The following is an 18,582-nucleotide window of genomic DNA, read 5'->3' on the forward strand; positions in this document are numbered from 1 at the left end:
TGTGATTAAAATTCTTTTCAGAATGAAACTTGGATTACAAAATCTCTTTCTAGGAGATATTTTAAATAAAATTTTAAAAGCTGAGTTTTACAGGAAGGTTATATCTCATTATGAGAAGAGTGTGTACTGACAAGTGATGGGCTATTGGTGGTTATTAATTACTTCACGTGTTTCTGCTCCTTAATATTTCTGAGTAAAATAATAGATGGTGTTAAGTAATTCATTTTTCATTAAAGACAAACGAGTATTATATTAGTTCTATAAATACATATTTAAACCAAGGCTGGGACTTCCCTGGTGGTGCAGTGGTTAAGAATCCACCTGCCAATGCAGGGGACATGGGTTCAAGCCCTGGTCCGGGAAGATCCTACATGCTGAGGAGCAACTAAGCCCGTGCACCACAACTACTGAGCCTGCCTTCTACAGCCCATAAGCCACAACTACTGTAGCCCGTGCACCTAGAGCCCGTGCTGCACAACAAGAGAAGCCACCGTAATGAGAAGCCCATGCACCGCAACGAAGAGGATCCCCTGCTCACCGCAACAAGAGTAAGCCCACGTGTAGCAACGAAGAGCCAACACAGCCAAAAATTAAATAAATTTAATTAATTAATTAATTAATGTTTAATATTCATGAATCACATGACCCACTTTTTAAAAAAATTTTTTTAAATGTTATTTATTTTTATACAGCAGGCTTTTTAAATTTGAATTTTTTTTTATACAGCAGGTTCTTATTAGCTATCTATTTTATACATATTAGGGTATATCAATCCCAATCTCCCAATTCATCCCACCACCACCAGACCCCAATCCCTCTTTCCCCCCTTGGTGTCCATATGTTTGTTCTCTACATCTGTGTCTCTATTTCTGCCTTGAAAACTGTTCACATGACCCACTTATAATGGGATACTTCATGCTCTCTTCTAATCCCATTAGAGTGAATTTTCTAAATGTCTGCTCTCAAATCTGTTTGTTAGTTTTAGTTGAGTTATTTACTTGATAGTTATTTCATTAAATATTATAAACTATCTCATGAAATATTACATAAATTAGGATTTGGAAAAGAAATAGGGTGTTTCTATAAAATCACTGTTGAGGGACTTCCTTGGCAGTGCAGTGGTTAAGACTCCATGCTCCCAATTCAGGGGGCCTGGGTTCAATCCCTGCTCAGGGAACTACATCCCACATGCACGCCACAACTAAGGAGACCACATGCCGCAACTAAGGAGCCTGCCTCCCGCAACTAAGGACCCTGCTTGCTGCAACTAAGAGACCCAGTGCAACCAAATAATTACATAAATAAATAAAAAAGAGAGACCCCTAGTTCTCTTAAAAGCACAGTTGAAATATTTAGAAAAACCTTGAAAAAGCCTTTCAAACTAGCAATGTATGCCAGGTATTTAATGGATGGACAAATTAACTAAAAATATAAGAATTCTATACACAGATTATTTCATGAGTGTCTAATTTCTTGATCATTTCTAAAGAAAAAAGATGAAAATAGCAGAGGATACATTGTACATGTGTTTTCTGCAAAAATTTTGCCAGAGTTTTATTACTATGTATTCATGTTAAAAGGAATTATTTACCTATAAAAAGCTTGGTGGAAAATGTGCATTTATACATTTTTTAGTTAAAATATTATATTTAAGTTAAATATACATCTTTAAATCTGTTTATTAGCTTATCAACTTCAATGCCATCAGAATCCAAGATATTTATAAAATTGCAAAGAAATCCAGTTTGGTAGAGTTGTTTCCATTATTTATTGTATTCATCATATAAGAAACTTTTGTGATTCTGTTTTACCGATATTATTATAAACCTGTTTATTGTAATTGTGCATATAATACTTATCTTCCTATCTGTCTTTATCCTATAAAAATGCATGGGTTTTCATGTATTTTTTTTGTTTGAACAAGATTTTGTATCACTCTTCTTAAGCTACCTTATTGGAGAATGGATTTTTAAGCAACGTGAATTAGGCGTTCATTTATGCAAATCCTCCATGTACTATCTTCATAAGTCAACCAAATAGAGTACTCAATACTAGGCCCTCAAAGAAGATAGGCTAGTGTGTAGGGGATATTATAACCTAATAAGTAAATAAATATGCAAATGGAAACAAACAATCAAACACGAGTATAGGAAAAAGGCATGACAATGTTAATACACTCCCTATTCTCCTAGCCGGGGTCCCAGTGGAAGAAACTCTAAAGGCCTGTATATCATGCAGGTCTGGATGGAAGCAGCTACTTATTTCTTTAGGACAAGAAACTTGACTACTTAAAAGCATTGATTTTCAGGTAGTTTGCTTACTTTTCTTGCTGGAAATCAATGGTCTTAAAATGTTATGTGAACAAGCTAGAAATATACTACAGAGATTCTACTGTTTGAAGTCATACCACAAATTCTTATTCTTGTTCATTAACACTGGTCTCCTCATACATCTGTCTAGACTAGTCTTCTACAACTTTCAGAAGAGAGCTCTACAAGTGCAGAGGTCTCTTTAGTATTTGCTCAAATATATTAACTTGATTAAGCTATGGAGTTTACTTATATTTAGAAAATAAAACACTCTCAGTGTAATTGCACATACTAGTGAAAAGTTTTCTTTGATTCATTCTGTATTTTAAATATAGACATGGTTATTTATTATTTAGTGTTGTTTCACTTGAAGAACGTTCCTCTTCTTAGGCACATGATCATATTTTCTCTGACCCTCTAATGACTTGTATATTATTGACTCTACCTCTTCTGTCTTCAACCTCACCTTGGCCTCTTATCCTTCACGTTTAGAATTTAAACGCAGAAAGTTTTTATTAAATTAAAAAAAATCAAGCATGCCTACACGTTCCTCATATTCTGTATCCATTTCTTTATCTGACACTCACTTCTCAATTTACCTTGCCTGTTATTTCCATCGATACACTGAAAGAGCTATCATTAAGGTCAGAAATTACGTCTATTACTTGAAATTTAAAGATATATTTTATTTCTCATATAACTTGACTTTATATTTTTATTCTACACATTTGATAATTCTTCCAGTTGAATCATTCTCATCTGTAATTTCCTGAGCTTTTCCCACAACTATAGCCACTTTTTCTCAAACATACAGCTCTACTTTTAATCTCGGAAGTTCTAAAAATGTAGGCCTAGTTTCACTTCTGTGGATATTCTTGTCTTTAAGAAAGTCACACCTTTGTCACTGGCTACCCTTCCCAACAACTGCTATCAATACTTAGGACCCCCAAGTGCTTAGGAACTCCTTTGTCACAGGTCTCACCTCTGACTCACATGCGACAGCACCTTGAATGTCTCAAAACCATCCACAGACATCATGTCCATTGCTGAAACTTTTATCTCCTCTGCAAGATTAATTCTTCTTCCCCAACTCAGTAAGCATCACCAACCATATCTAGTTGCATAAATAAGAACCTAGGAGTCAATTCTACATTTCTCCCCACTCCACCACTCTGACCTTCCCCAAATCAATCTGTCACTAAGTCTGGCATACCATACCTCCTAGATAGCACTCAAGTAATTCTTTCTGTTTTCACTGGCAAGACACTGCCCAGAGATGCTTTAAGGGAGACAAAATTTCACACTATCTAAATTTACATTTGGTAAGTTACACAAAATCTTAGCTTCATTTTCCTCACCTATAAAAATGGAATTAATGATGAGGGTGATTTGAGGACTAGATAGACACATATTTAATAAATGCATAACAATGTCAGTAAAGTTTTGCTAAACTTAGCTTTTATATAGTCTTTTCTGTGAATAGCAGGAGAGAATAGCTATAAATATATGCTGAATATTCCAGATCAGTTCTCCACACAGGAGCAAGAACAGTCCTTTTGAAATGCCAATTTCACCATGCCATCCCTTGACCAAAACTTTATCAATTCTCTTCTGTTTTTCTTAGAAGGAAGCACAAAACAATTAACACTGCCTCTGAGGCCCTTAGTGATGTAATTTCAGGATTCTCTCCAAGTTCATTTCCAGACTCTGTTTAGTTACTCTTGCTTCTTCCTGACTTAGGACCTTCCCTGATTTCACAGCCTAGGGTGGGCTCCCTATATATACATGGTTTGTCAATTATGCATATTTCCCCTTCAGAACATTGTCAGGGTTTAGAATTACATGTATATCTTCTTATTTTACTTATGTTTATTTGCATCCTTAGTCTACTAAGTTTCATGAGGGAAAGACTATGCTTTATAACTCATTCTTATAAAGCATAACATGTCCAAGGTCTAACATGTTATCTGGCTTAAAATGTTATCTGGCTTAAAAATGTTCAATTAACATTTTTTGAATAGATTTATGCATTAAGAGATGGGTGAATGAACTTTAAACACACTGTAATTTTACTTCTTTTTCAGGGGAAGATCATCATGTGCATAATTCCACAGACTATTCCTCTACACAAGATGTTGTCTTGATATTCTTTTCCTTGCCCTCTAGTCTAGATAATTAGCAAGAAAAACAGAACAGAAAACTCAAACATACATTTAAGGGAAGATAATGCATTTGTGATGGCAAAATGCTAGTAGAGCAAATAGAATCCTTAGAGAAATTTTGACAATAAAAATACCTGAAGATACAAGACTTATTTTTCATATAGTTTTCATTTGCAAATATTGATAGTAGAGTTATTATTTTTCGAGCAATATCTACTGAGTGCATATTATGTCCCAGACATTCATGCTGTGACTTAGGGCTAAAATAATGATACAAAATATTATGATGGTTAAGATCAAAGTCTCTGGTACCAGCTTTTCTGTGTGAGAATCCTGTCTTAATCACTTACTAGCTGCCCCGGGCAAATTATGTAACCTCTATTTGTTTCCCTCTCTTTAATGAATAGAAGATAATAATATCACCTAACTTCCAGGGTCATTGTGAGGATTCAATGAATGTAAAGAATTTAGGACTATAATCTGTGTAAAGAACTGTGCTTGGCATAAAGGAAGTTTTATATATTATAAAACATATCACTATCATTATTTTATAGCCTTAGTGCTTAGCTTACAATTAAATGGGAGAAAAAGCAAGTTAATAGACATCAGCAATATACAGTGATAAATGATATCACAGGGAAGTACAATGTTTTATGGAGTCATAAAGTGGGATGCGCTACCTGAATTTGTGGGTGCAGAGAAAGCTTGATGCATAGTGCGACATCAAACAGGACCTGAAGGGTGAGACCAAGTTAGTCTGTAATGAATGTGAACAGCCCTCTGAATGGTAGCATATACAGAATTAGCGTACACACTTTTCTTGACTTGTTAGTGTGGTGAAAGCCTAAAGCCTATCTTGTCAAACCATGTGGAGACAAAAAGTTTACACAAAAAAGGAAAGGTATCTCACAGTCTGCTGAAACCTGTGACTTACAATGGGAGCAATTCTTCACCTTTCCCTTAACCATCTGTTTACTTACAAGTATATTTTGTCTCCAAGAGAATGACTCTAGCTTAGGCAAACAGTCACTTAAACAACTCAAAGTATTTAAAAATATAAATTCTGTCTTTTGATAGGAATCATGATATCCTTTTTCTCCTTTTCTCTCTCCCACTTCCTTCCTATCTTCATTTTTTCTCTGCTTCCTTTCTTTCCTTTTTACTTTCTAAGTTTTAAAATTTTTTCTTCTTTATCATGCCTATGTTATTTTACTTCATTAAGTAAGTTTTGGTTTTTTGTTTTTTGTTTTTCCCTAGCACTGTAGGAATTCTAGATTGTTGAACCCAATCTGGGTCTTCTGGTTGAAGTAACTTTTTATTCCTCATTAAAGCATACAGACACACACACACATAAGATGTTAGCTATGAAACATAAATGAGCCAGAATATAAAAGTGATTTGAAGTATAAGGAAAGGAGATGAAGGAATAGAGGTCAGTCCAGCTCTGCTTTAATACCAGTTCTTCAGAGTGTTAATACTAGGGTTATACAATTTAAGAGAATCCACTTATGAATGATGGCATGGGTTTATTCAGAAGGTATTATTACATAAATACGTTAAACAGAAATTCATATGTGCAGATTATCTTGAAAATATATATCTGAACTGCCTTAGTATTACTTGTACAGTTCCATCAGAACAAGGAATTGGGGGGAATAAAAAATTGCTTTTTTTTTTTAATGGGTAAATAAATTGTTTTAACTTTAATAGATTAGATTTTAGCAATAAAAACGACTGAACTACTTCATGCAATATTACTAATCTCACAAATACAACGTTGTGATTGAAGACATACATAAGAGTATAGTTTGTATAACTGCATCTATGTAAACTTTAAAAAGAGGTGAAAGCAAATCTATGATGTTCAAAGTTAGGAAAATACAAGGGCAATAGTAGGGTTTTCCTCCAAATCTACATGGTATCAAACAAAATAAACATTGTTGAGCAGTAATACAATGTAATATTTTTTCTTAAGTACACCCTGTCTTATTCCCTCAGGATCTTTGCTTTCAGGTCCACTTTACTTAAAAATAATGTAAGAACAAGGAATCTAACCAAAGTTAATATCCATAGCAATATATATGAAAAGGGCATGTAAAGAAACTGGAACTTTTTTGTTGCTTTTATCTAACAGATTGTTTTTACTTTAATTTGATAATATATATATTTTTTAATTGTAGATTTTGTTTGTTTTAGATCCTTGAGTACATTAAAGAAAAATGTGTCTGTAACAATTTTATGAAGGCCATAGCTGTCCAAATCAAAATTCAACTTGATGTTTTAAGCCACATTCATATCTGAAATTATAAATCTCACAAATTGCTTACATAGAAATAGGTAAATGAAAGTGAAAAGTGTCAATGAGCTGGTCTGCTGAAGTGATTAATCTATTTGCCATATATACATATAAGTCTACTGTTCAACCAAATATTGCATGTTCATTATTATTTGATTAAATGTTTCTACAGGCCCTTAAATATTAATACAATTCTTGTATCCTGATTTGAAATAATCATCAAGATCTGTCAACTATGTTCCTTTGTAGTACTGGGTTTGGAGTGAATCCAGAAGACCTTTGTCATGTGTGTTGCTTTGAGATGTTTTATTCCTAGTGAGTGGAATGTGAGCTGACAAACTTGCCATTACACTTTGCCAGTATTGAAACTGTTGCAAAGGGATTATGAAATTTATCCAGGGCCAGAGTGCTAATCATTGACTAGTTGGCTGAAAACTATATTGTAGATGCCTGATTCTTAACCCAATTGGCTGTGTAACATCCCTTGAGAACATTGGTGCTAAAAGATTCAGGCTGTTTCAATTTACTCTTTTAATTAAAACATGGAACTAGAGAAGAAACAAATAAAAGAGATGAGAGCAGGGCTTAAAATATCCTCTAGCTCACCCTCAGTATTCTTTGTCACAATTCTGCTGTAAGGCTCCACCAACATCTCTCTGAACAACTGCCACTTTTTCTTTTTCATTATGCAACATGCCACATTTATGGGCTCAAAATGATACTTTACATTCCATTTCCTCAACATAGCATCATTAGAAGGAACACATAATTCCAAGCACTGACACCTAGAAAATGCAATGCATTGTATTACTTCATTACACTTCCTTGTTTAGAGTTAAAAATGTAGATTAAAGAATCCATCAACAAATTTTACTGAGCACAAACTGTTTAGAAACTATTAAATATAGACAGTACTTTAATAGTAAAATAATAGAACTTCCTTTAAGAGAGTGGTGTTAACATACCTTGTGAAGAGAGAAGAACTAAAAGTTTAGTGCAGTCTAATTATTCATACATGTAAAAACAGATTTTTCTCCCCCAAAGAAAAATTTACTCCAGATTAAAGGTACGAATTATAAAAATAAAATTGGGGAGAATTATTTATTTTCCATTATGCATTTATTCATAAAACACAAGCAGGCACTGTGCTAATAAGATTTAAAGAAGAATGAGATGGGCATGACTCTTTCCACAAGCAGCTTATATTCTACAAAGTGAGGCAGAAAACACATACTTAGTTACACAAAAACCAAATACTGATAAGTGGTAGGTCTCAGGAAGGAAAATCCAGGACAGTAAGAATTTGCTAGTCAATTAGCTGAGTATGTGACTTGTGAAATTTGGATACACTGCATTTTTTTCCAGTTAGTTTTTAACTATAATGAAAATAAACATGTTACTGAGTCCAAGCTCGCTCTGCTCACGGCACAACAGGCCAATAAATTGGAGATGGGGTGTTGAGGATGGAATATTACTTTATTTGGAAAGCCGTCAAACCAAGAAGACGGCAGACTAACGTCTCAAAATAATCATCTTATCAGGGTTTGGATGCCAGCTTCTTTTATAGCACAGAGAGGGGGAGGAGATGAGGAAGTAAAAAGGCCATAAATTTTGCAAATATCAGATGGACTGGCCAGCCTTGGGGAGGGGAATGTGTTAATTTCTTCTTCTTGCAACCATCCACAGATGGACATGGTCCGGATGTTTCCCTGAACAAAGGCACTTTGGTTTAACATTCAGGCAGAGGGGCAGGGTTCCCCGAGGCAAGTCATTATGTATAGACAGTATCCTTTAAGTGAACAAAAGCAGCAGAAAGCAAAGGTTAAAGTAAAAGAAACAGATCCAACATGTAGTCTGATTTGGCTCTTCCCTGTTACAAACACATATTCAAAAGGAAAAATAATTGAATTACACATAGTGTTGATAACATAGACTCTGAAGCCAGACATACTGTATGTGAATCTCAGCTTTGTCACTTAACTGAGATACATAATCTTGGACAAAGTTATTTAACCTACCTACTATCAGTTAATCCATCTGTTAAAAAAAGGAAAACAATATTATCTTTCTTACATGTTTTTTGTAAAGATTAATTGACTTGATAACCATATGAATGTATTAAAACAGTGCCAGGTTCATGTTATATACGCAATACAAAATATGGTGATGATTATTAGGCTTACAACCATAATGATGCTAAAATATTGAGAGAGTCAAATTTAAACTTATGGTACAAGATCAATAAATGGAATTGTGGACTCTGAATTTTGCATTGTCCTGCATACATACTTAATGTTCAATCAGGAGAGAGAAACAACACAATAATTTGAACAGGGAAGTTTAATATCAAGAATTATTAATTATTAGAGTATTAGAGTAAGGAGGGGTTGACTATTAAGAAAGAGAACTCTAATTATAGAAAAAGCAGTCACTAACCCTAGGGCTGAGACAGAATGCCCATGGAAGACTCCTGCTTCCCCTAGACCAACATCCGGGTCTTGCAGAAAGCACCCCTGTGACTCACTGAATGGCAGAGAAGTACCTGTGTTGTTGCACTTGTGGTGGAACCTGCCAGAAATCTACCCTCCGGGGTGCCAGAGGAAGCCGTTCCCTGTTGGGTGCTGCTGGCTGTCATGCAGTGCAGAAGCAGGGCACTGGGGAAGCCGGATGTGACGCAGGGGTCCGAGGGACTCTGCTATAAAACTGCCTGAGGGTCGGGAAAAGTGGTGGGGGAGGGTGCCCACAGCTGAGTGCTCAGAGCCGTGCACAGCAGAAGCTGGGAACTGGAGAATTTACAAGCACTGAAGGAGCTGAGAGACTGCTACCAGAGAGCCTGGTGAAGGCCTACGCGCTGGGAGAAGCTTCTGGCTGCTTCGTGCTGTTCTCCCGTGTCCCACAGGAAAGGGCAGTGAAGAGGGGAAAGTGCTTGTAGGAGTCGCTTGCTATGAGTGAGCAGACCTGTGCTGGGAAGAAAAAAACCCTTCTTCCTGGAATGTCTCTTCAGCCCCTTCTACTGACAGAGCTTCCTGCCACCTGGAATGGAAAAAAAAGTCTTTAAAACGTCAAGTATCATTTTCACAGAGCAATCTGACAGGGTGAATGTGGAGCTGAAGGGCGATTAATCAATACCTGGCACAATACAACAAAAAATTCATTATGAAAACATAATTCTATTCCTTGTGCTAACTTATCGGATATGATTCATTCCAGTGTGGAGTCTAGAAATACTTATGAATTGGAAAATCCACAAATATCATTTGCATTTATAATATTTAAGACAAATATTGGCAACCAATCCTTAAAAAATATAGGGTACCCTTGAGTTGAGCATCTGCAATATTGACCAGAGTGACACCAGATTTTAAAACTTTTATGGAGGTGTTTTACTATTTTAACATAAAACCAATCCCATCTTGTATTAGTTTTTATCTTACTTCACCTATCAGCAGCATACCCTCATTGAAACATTTTAAATTTTGGTTTCCAAAATGCCAACTCTTTGACTTCCTACACTGCTGTCTTCTACTCTGTCCTTTCCACTTTCCAATTCATATAGGTAACAGTTTCTTGGGGACCTCTTATCTGTGTTTACTTTCTAGGCTGCATCATCCAATTTCATGCCTTTTAATACCACTGAAGATTCCCACTGACAAAAATATAGTACAAACATTACTGTTTTTTACTATAGTCAACAGACAGACTGGGCTGTAGAGTAAAAGGAAAAAAAAAAATCCATATATGGCATCTTCAACAACACTAGGTAAGAAGGAACCCCATCAACTCTTGAACATATAGGCATATGTGACCAGGATCAGCAACTTCTCTGCAGAAGTGATAGAGGGAAAGTACAATACTGAAAGATTTAACAAGTCTCAGAATGAAAGTATTGCCAATAAAATTTATACCCCAAAAGAGAGGTACTTGGCTGAGTAGCTACCAGGTGAACAAATCTGAGAAAACTGACAAAATTCAAAATCCACACCAGCTTCAAGCTGTTGAAAAGTGCAGATAAAACTACCTCCTTTCCAATTGATAGAAATTTACCACAAACTGCAGGCAGCAGAAGTGGTGGGCACAAATGCTGGGCCTCCCAGATATACAGAAGTAATATGAAGGAAGAGAGGTTCAGAGGATGATAAATTCAGAATGTAGTATAGCAGCAAAATACATTCTTCAGAAACAAGAGACCCATTTAAAAGCAAAGGTTTGTAGAGCTCTGGAAGATAAAAATGGTACAAAGAAAGTACCTTTGAATTGATTTATCTGTGAGGGATAGAGATGTGACTTCACAAAGAGACATTTTTTCAATATCTCATGGTAAAAATACAAAGGGAGGAATCTGTACATTAGTTATTAGACTGGGAAAGCTAACCTGTTTTATCACTTTAAGTATCTCCTGATAACCTAGGAAAACACAACTCATTTAAGCATGAAAAATCAGTAAGAATTATTACCCATTCACCTATATATATATATATATATATATAGTAACAAAAGGTGGATATTAACCAAGTAACAGTACAAAAGTTGATTTTAAAACACACAGAAAAATTTTGAAGAAAATCAAAAATTAATTTTGGATGTCCGTATCAAGTGATTTATACAGGAAAGAAAATCAGTTCTTTAAAGCAACATTTTATTCCAAAACAGAATGGTGTAACATTTTTAGGATAGCTGGTTTTTCTATAAAGCAGTAGTGTCTTTCAAGAATAAATGAAACAAACAGACAATAAAAATGCAAAAACTCAGGGAATACTGATCTTATACAACCTTTCTTAGAATAAGATATAGGTAAGTAAGAAAAATTTGAAGACGATTTATTATGTGTTCTGGAAGTGAGCATTTAATGTTTTTAAGAATCTAGGAATGAGTGATGACAATGGATGCAAATATTACAGTCTCCAATACATAAAAATAAAACTAGGAAAAACAGATAATTGCTAGAATAAATAAATAGTAGAATTGGCTGCCTTACAGATATTAAAGTGGAATGAAAAAAATTTTAAATCAGATATTTAGAAAAAAAATAAGGTAGAAGAAGATATTTCTATGTAAATCTATTAATGTCTGTTAAGCCAATATACAATATCTTATACAACAAGGAAGTATGTGTATTTATAAGACATTAATATAAAAGTAGTTACTAGACCAAAAAATATTGCATACCAAAAGCAAAGAGACTATAAAGTAAATATATGCAATATTATAAAATTATATATCATATATAACATGTAAAACAAATATTTTAATAGGTGAGATAGTCTATTTCTATTTTTCGATATTGCAAACATATTTGATCTAGTTCTGTAATTGCATGTGTGTGTGTGTTGTAATACATATTGCATATAATTATATAATATATATTATTAATTCCACATTAACCCCCTGACTTCATCACCTTCCATTCTTCCGCTTGCTCACATGCAGTTGTTCTTCTTAAGTACCTCAAGTATCTCCATTGTGTCTGTTATATAAAGAGGTAAAAAATAAAAGGAAGGGAGTACAAAACACAATCCTAAAGAGAAATTGAGAAAACACATTTTGAAGGGAATAGTCCTTTTTTTTTTTTTTTTCATTAGTCAGGGTAGTATCAGACAAACAGAACTGTTCTTGTTCTAAGTAACTCAGATTTCCCCATATATAGTTTCTGTATTACTGTCAGAGTCAAATGCCTTCAAAATCAATGTGATTTTGTCACATCTTACTTAAAATTGCCCAAATAATAAATCTAACACAATAATAGCATGCAATGTCAGTTCTCCAATAACTGGACCCATCCTAAACTAATACCCAGAGAACCAAGCCAACTTCTCACCTATCACATAACCTGTATTCCAAACACACCCAACTTATGATTTCAATAAAACACACCCTGTTCTTAAACTACTCTCTATCTTTTCCCCCCTTCTGCTTCCTCTGTCTTGAATTTATTTCCTGTTTTATCTATTAACTATATCTTATTATTTGCAAGTACAAGCTTATTCATCACCTTTGTGTGCTCCTTTGCACATGGCTAACAACCTACTTTAAGTCATTAAACGAAATGAAACTAATGAGTTGAAATACCGATGTTCACTTCTAAATCTCAAGTTCATGGAGAGGATGGGTTGGTGTCTTATTTAATCTCCCTTTTAGGTACATTGTAGAGTGTTTGGCACATAGTTGATGTGTAACAAATATTGGTTAAATGAAAAAAAATGAATGAATGAAAGATGGAAGATTGTTATAGAAGTTCATATGGGCTAGGTTTGCATTAAGATAATCAAGGAGAATTTTTGCTGAGTTGTGTGAACTGAATCATGAAGGCGGAGGATAATTCAAGTAAAAGAAACAGGGTATGCCAAATTGTCAAAAAAAAAAAAAAAAGTGAAGTGATATCAGAAAACATTAAGCTCACTTGTATTTTTTTGGAATGTTAGTGCTAAGGACAAGATAGAGATTTAAAAAAAAAAAAAATACAGAGCCTGCAACTAAACCCAGAAAGAGCACAAAGATATTCAGAAGAACAAAAACTTAAATATAAGGCCCAATTAGATATAAATTTATTTTCCAAGAAATCAGATAAAAAAGGAAAAAACCTTTAAAATTGTTTTGAGGAGACAGTAATAAAATAAATGTTAGAATCATCTGCTCTTATTTCACTAAATTGCTAGAATAAAGCAAGATATACAGCATAGTAAAGTTTTAGAATGAGTATTCTAACGGTAAGTCTAAGTTAAATGGTTTAAAAAAATAAAGCGATGACATTATCTCATTGTAATTGCTATTCAATCTCCAAAACACCATAGTACAAAATATGGTTTATTTTTGTGTTTTTGTGAAAAATGAAATACTTGTTTTTTTAGGCTAAATTAAAATATCCATTGAATCTTTTCTTAAAAATATATAAATCATACTTATATTTCTCTTTACCTATACAGCATAGAAAGTTGTGAATCTTCTTAATAAAAATACAGTACTTTCTATATATCTTTACCATATGTAAAAAGATAAAAATAACTTTTGGTGACTGTTTCTCTCATCCAATAACCATCATCTTCCTAGGAACAAGGATTGTGTCTTATATATCTTGGCATTTTCAAGGTTTGCTTCAGTGACTTGCACACTGAATTCACTCATACAATAAAGAAGAAATAACAATAAGTAGCATTTATTATTTATTTTGTTCTACACGATATGCATTACGTGAATTACCACTTATAATTTTAGCAACAGCTGGTGCTATGAGTACTAGTATCTTCTCTCTTTTACAGAAAAAACTGAAGTTGAACAATGAATAGCTAAAGAAAGAAAACTCTTCTAACGTCATATCACTGTTAAGTAGCTAACCCAGAATCTGAATCCAGACAGGCTAGCTCCCAAGTCTGATTGATTCTGTAAATACCACAGGATATTCTTTTTCTAGAAGTGGAAAAAAGGCAGGTAATTAAAAGCACAATTACTTGTGTTTTAAAATTTGGGGCCTGTATTTATTTATTTTATATAGGTTTTATATATCTTTGTCCTGATGATAAAATCAGTGCATGTCAGTCAAATTTGATTTCAAATTGTTTCAGTATTTATTTAGCAATATTTAAATTCAAGTTTATGTTTCATGTAATCTATCTATATGCAGTACCTGTTGGGAAACAATTCTTCCTGGGTCTCTTATGTTTTGTATATTTGTAAGCAAAGAACTGACTGCCTTTTCTTCCAGATTTCTTTTTTAAAGGACATTTTTATAGCAAACAGGATTGAAAATAGAGATATTGTCACCCTCTAGATCAAAGGGCAGGCATACTAATTCCCCATTAGAAGAGATTTGAATTCTCTAAACTCAGCATTCCTTTCCTATAATACAATCCACCCCACCTGTACAGTTATCCTCTGACTCTTTGGGTCTCCCTGTAGGAACTGGAACTCAGAAATCTAGCACAAATAAAACTGATTCTCTGGCTACTGCTATTGCTTTAGCAATAAACTGCCCATCTTAGATTAAGGAATCTCATGTCATCTACCAGCATACATAAAACCAAGGCAAGTTAATTAATTAGCTTGTAAATATTATAAAATCGTAGATGATTTAAAGTTCCTAACTTATATATTATGTGTTTTTCTTACTACATATTATTAAAAGACTTGTTTATAGGAAAGAAAATTTGCTTATTTATCTAATATTTTAAAATATTTTAAAGACCCAAGATTTGAATGATTGGAAGAGTCCATGAAAATTCATCAGACAAAGATGTATGTGGATTTTTCAAATAGTTCAAATGCTTAAATATTTAATCTATTGCTGATAACCTTTAATATATATTTGGCTGGTATGGTATATTTTTAAAATATTAGACCAGCTTTTCACAAAAGGGGCCAATTTGTCTCCAAGGGAACATTTAGCAATATCTGGAGACATCTTTGGTATATACATTGCTTGAATTATATACGTTCATTGCTTCTCGAAATTGGGAGTGGTGGGGGATCCACTAATAGCATCCACTAATGCTACTGGCATTTAGTGGATAGAGACCAGGGATGCGGTTAGACATCCTAGAGTGCACAGGACAGCCTCCCCTAATAAAGAGGACCAATTTACTTGGTCCCAAATGTCAATTATGTTAATGTTTAGAACATATCTATATCTATATTTATATCTATCTATATATATACATCTGAAATTGAGATATATAGTTCTATTCTCTCAATGATAAGAATTAACCTGCATACAAAATTACAAAAATATAAATCTCTATATCTATCACGTGTCTATATAACAGTTATTCATGAAAATCAAACCATAACATAAACAAGAGCAAATAATCAGCAGAAAACCAAAATCTCAATTTTTTAAAAGTTTTTAGAATGTACTTATATATAAATATATCAGAGAAGTACAAACAAACCTTATTTTTTAAGTCATTGATAATAATGTATAGCCAGTAATGTATACACAGAAGAAAAAATTATCATGTATGTGGATTGAGGTGAATGGGTACGATCATTTTAAAAAAATTATCCTGTATTTGGTTCCCTAAGCCTATCCTGTTGCTATAGCAACAGCTGTCCTATATATCCATTTGGTATTATAGCAATCTGTCAAGGAAATTCTGACATGCAATAATTTGTATACATTAATTTTCAAAATTGTAAGAATATGTTTGAATATTATCTGCTTGTTAGAACAACCCTTAAACATCTATGACTTTACAAATTATACTTATAAAATTATAGGTGTGATCACCTTGTGTGTGTGCATATACATATGGGTGTGTATATATGCATATACAAACATATACACTTACATATAATCATATATACACTCATATATAGTCATATATACACTCATGTATAATCAGCCAACATAAACTGGACTTCTATGTCATAGTATCAGATGAAATTTGTCAGAATTTATCTAATTGGTATAGTATTATCTGATTCACAAATATGGACTAAAATTGTCGTCCTTCACATCATCCAGTGTTAGTAGGATCCATCTATATAGAAATTACAAATTTTATTTTTCAGGAGAAAATTAATGTTGTTTCAAAGACACTAAAAGCAATAAAAAAAGATAACAGTTTTACTACTTGGTTGGATAGTAACTGAATTTGATAGAACAGTGGGATAATGCAAATATTTGTAAATAAATTGAGTATAGCTTTGTAAATTGAACTGACACTTACGAGATTCCAAAGAAGAAAAATGAATTACTTACTATATTCACAATTTAGGAATACCATTCATACTTAACTCATTTAGACAAAAATTTCATCCTGAATCAAAATTTTAGCCTTCCTTTTACTCAGTCTATTAATTGTTGAATATATTTTAAATAGCAACATCTTCTTGTCTACTGAAATACTTATTTAAAGTAATTTATTTTCAAAATTCTGAGTAGTTTAAATAGATACATATATATTTACATTCTTTTCAGTTGTTTTTTAAAATGCAGCTCAAAGAATTTTCTACCATGAGAATGTATTTGTGTGCCTGTGTGGTTGTGCAGGTTCAGTTGTATAAAATGTAGTCGAAGAATCAACTGAAATAAATAATGAGAAAGAGACAAGAGTTGGTGGCAGAGATAGTAGTGGGGCTGACAGTGGCCCTGAACACGAGTCCCACTAAAACTGAGTTCCTCTGCTGAGTTTATGATTAACTTTTCTATCCAAAATGTTATTCCTTTTCTTGTCCAACACTTATTCTCCTCAAGATTGAGAAATATCAAATAAAACTGGAGATTGAAACTGAGCAGGACACTGTTGGCCCCTCCCAAATACAAAAGCCTTTCTGTGTCCCCCATTTCTTTTCTCTTTTTTTTCGGCTGTGCAGTACAACATGTGGGATCTTAGTTCCCCAACCAGGGATCAAACCCGTGCCCCCAGCATTAGGGAACACGGAGTCTTAACCACTGGACCATCAGGGAAGTCCTCCCCCCCAACTTCCTGTTTGTAGGGAAAATGTTTCAGCCTCCTAGACCTTCTCTGAGTTCCAAAGGGCAGATTCAAACAGTTACTAATTAGGGGAGTAAGGCAATGCAGAAAGAAACAATAGTGCAGGGTGGGGCCATCCTGGATCTTCCGCAGGGGATGTGCATAACAATTTGGTACATGTCTCTAAGTTCTTCTACAGGAACTAAGGCCCCCACCCAGGTGGAGGATGGTAACTTTAGGCTGAGCACAGCCTGTGGACCCCAGACTGGTTGGAACTAGAAGGCTGATGACTGAGATTCCTGGAACACCACCATGTTACCTCACCACCAACCAATCAGAGGAACGCCACACACTCTGCAGACCTCCCCCCAAATCTTGTCTATAAAATCTCTTCCCCAAAAACTATTAGGGAGATTAGGTCTTTAGAGCACGAGCCACCGCATTCTCCTTGCTTGGCCCTGCAATAAACCTTTCTCCCCTTCAAACTCCAATGTTTTGGTTTGTTGGGCCTCATTGTGTGTCAGGCACATGAACTGGGATTCGACAACAGCCCCAGCTATGGGACAGGCAGTAGCCATAGTGGCTTGTTGGACAAGTGGAAGATTGATGATAAGCCTGTAAAAACTGACAAATGGGATGTGTCAGCTGTGAAAAATTATTTGAATGATTCTGCCAAAATGTACAAGTATGTGGAGAATTTTGGTCTAACTGCTGGTTGCCTCACCATCTGTACCATTTCTTGTTTCTTTGCCACGGTGGCTTTGATTTGGACCCAGAGTCCTAGCCTGTTCTGGCTTTGTGCATCATATCCTATTTTGTGATGATGCAGATCTTGACCATTTATACCTCATATAAGGAGAAGAGCATCTTTCTTGTGGCCCCAGGAAAGATTCTACAGGGATGTATCCTGATGATATTTGGTCCATTCTCAAAAGGTTCGGTGACAAATACACTCTAAAGCTGACCTTCATCAGTGGAAGAACAAAGCAGCAATGGGAGGCCGAGTTCACCAAGTTCATTGTTAAGATTTTGACCACAGCAGAACACTGTTATGGATGCATACAAGCCTGAAATATCCAGGCTCAATGTCAGTCTCACCACAGAGAAAAAAAATAGCCAATTCTATAACCAGCCATCTTTCTGCTGAATCATGCTGAATTAAGGGGTATGGGAGAAAGAAACAGAACTTAAAATGGATAAAGTAAGAAATGTTAAAAAAAAAAGTCCCTAATTTGTCCTGAAAATTTAGTTTATTCTGGATAAATAGGACTTTCTAGGTCAGATATGAGAAGTTGTAGCTCTAATATCTAGCTATAGCTTCTTTAGTTTGCTGATTGTGTTGTTTTGATTTGCTTCTCTGGAAAAGCATTTTTGCTAAAAGTGGTACAGACTCCTTCCTTCATACCTAG

At 34.4% G+C, this 18,582-nt stretch overlaps 1 long non-coding RNA gene and 1 pseudogene across 2 annotated transcripts in view; one reads left to right on the plus strand and one right to left on the minus strand.

The window, feature by feature from the left end:
* LOC132360600 (uncharacterized) overlaps nucleotides 1-9,395 on the minus strand; it is a 381,015-nt gene extending 371,620 nt beyond the window's left edge. For both annotated transcript variants that reach the window (XR_009501129.1, XR_009501128.1), the window contains exon 1: nucleotides 9,310-9,395. This is a non-coding gene — a long non-coding RNA (uncharacterized LOC132360600). The remainder of the gene's footprint in view (nucleotides 1-9,309) is intronic.
* A 4,061-nt stretch (nucleotides 9,396-13,456) lies between these two features.
* LOC132360148 (signal peptidase complex subunit 2-like) lies at nucleotides 13,457-18,320 on the plus strand (annotated as a pseudogene).
* Nucleotides 18,321-18,582: the final 262 nt, after the last annotated feature.

This window comes from Balaenoptera ricei, chromosome 2, assembly GCF_028023285.1.
Source record: "Balaenoptera ricei isolate mBalRic1 chromosome 2, mBalRic1.hap2, whole genome shotgun sequence".
Lineage (NCBI taxonomy): Eukaryota > Metazoa > Chordata > Mammalia > Artiodactyla > Balaenopteridae > Balaenoptera > Balaenoptera ricei.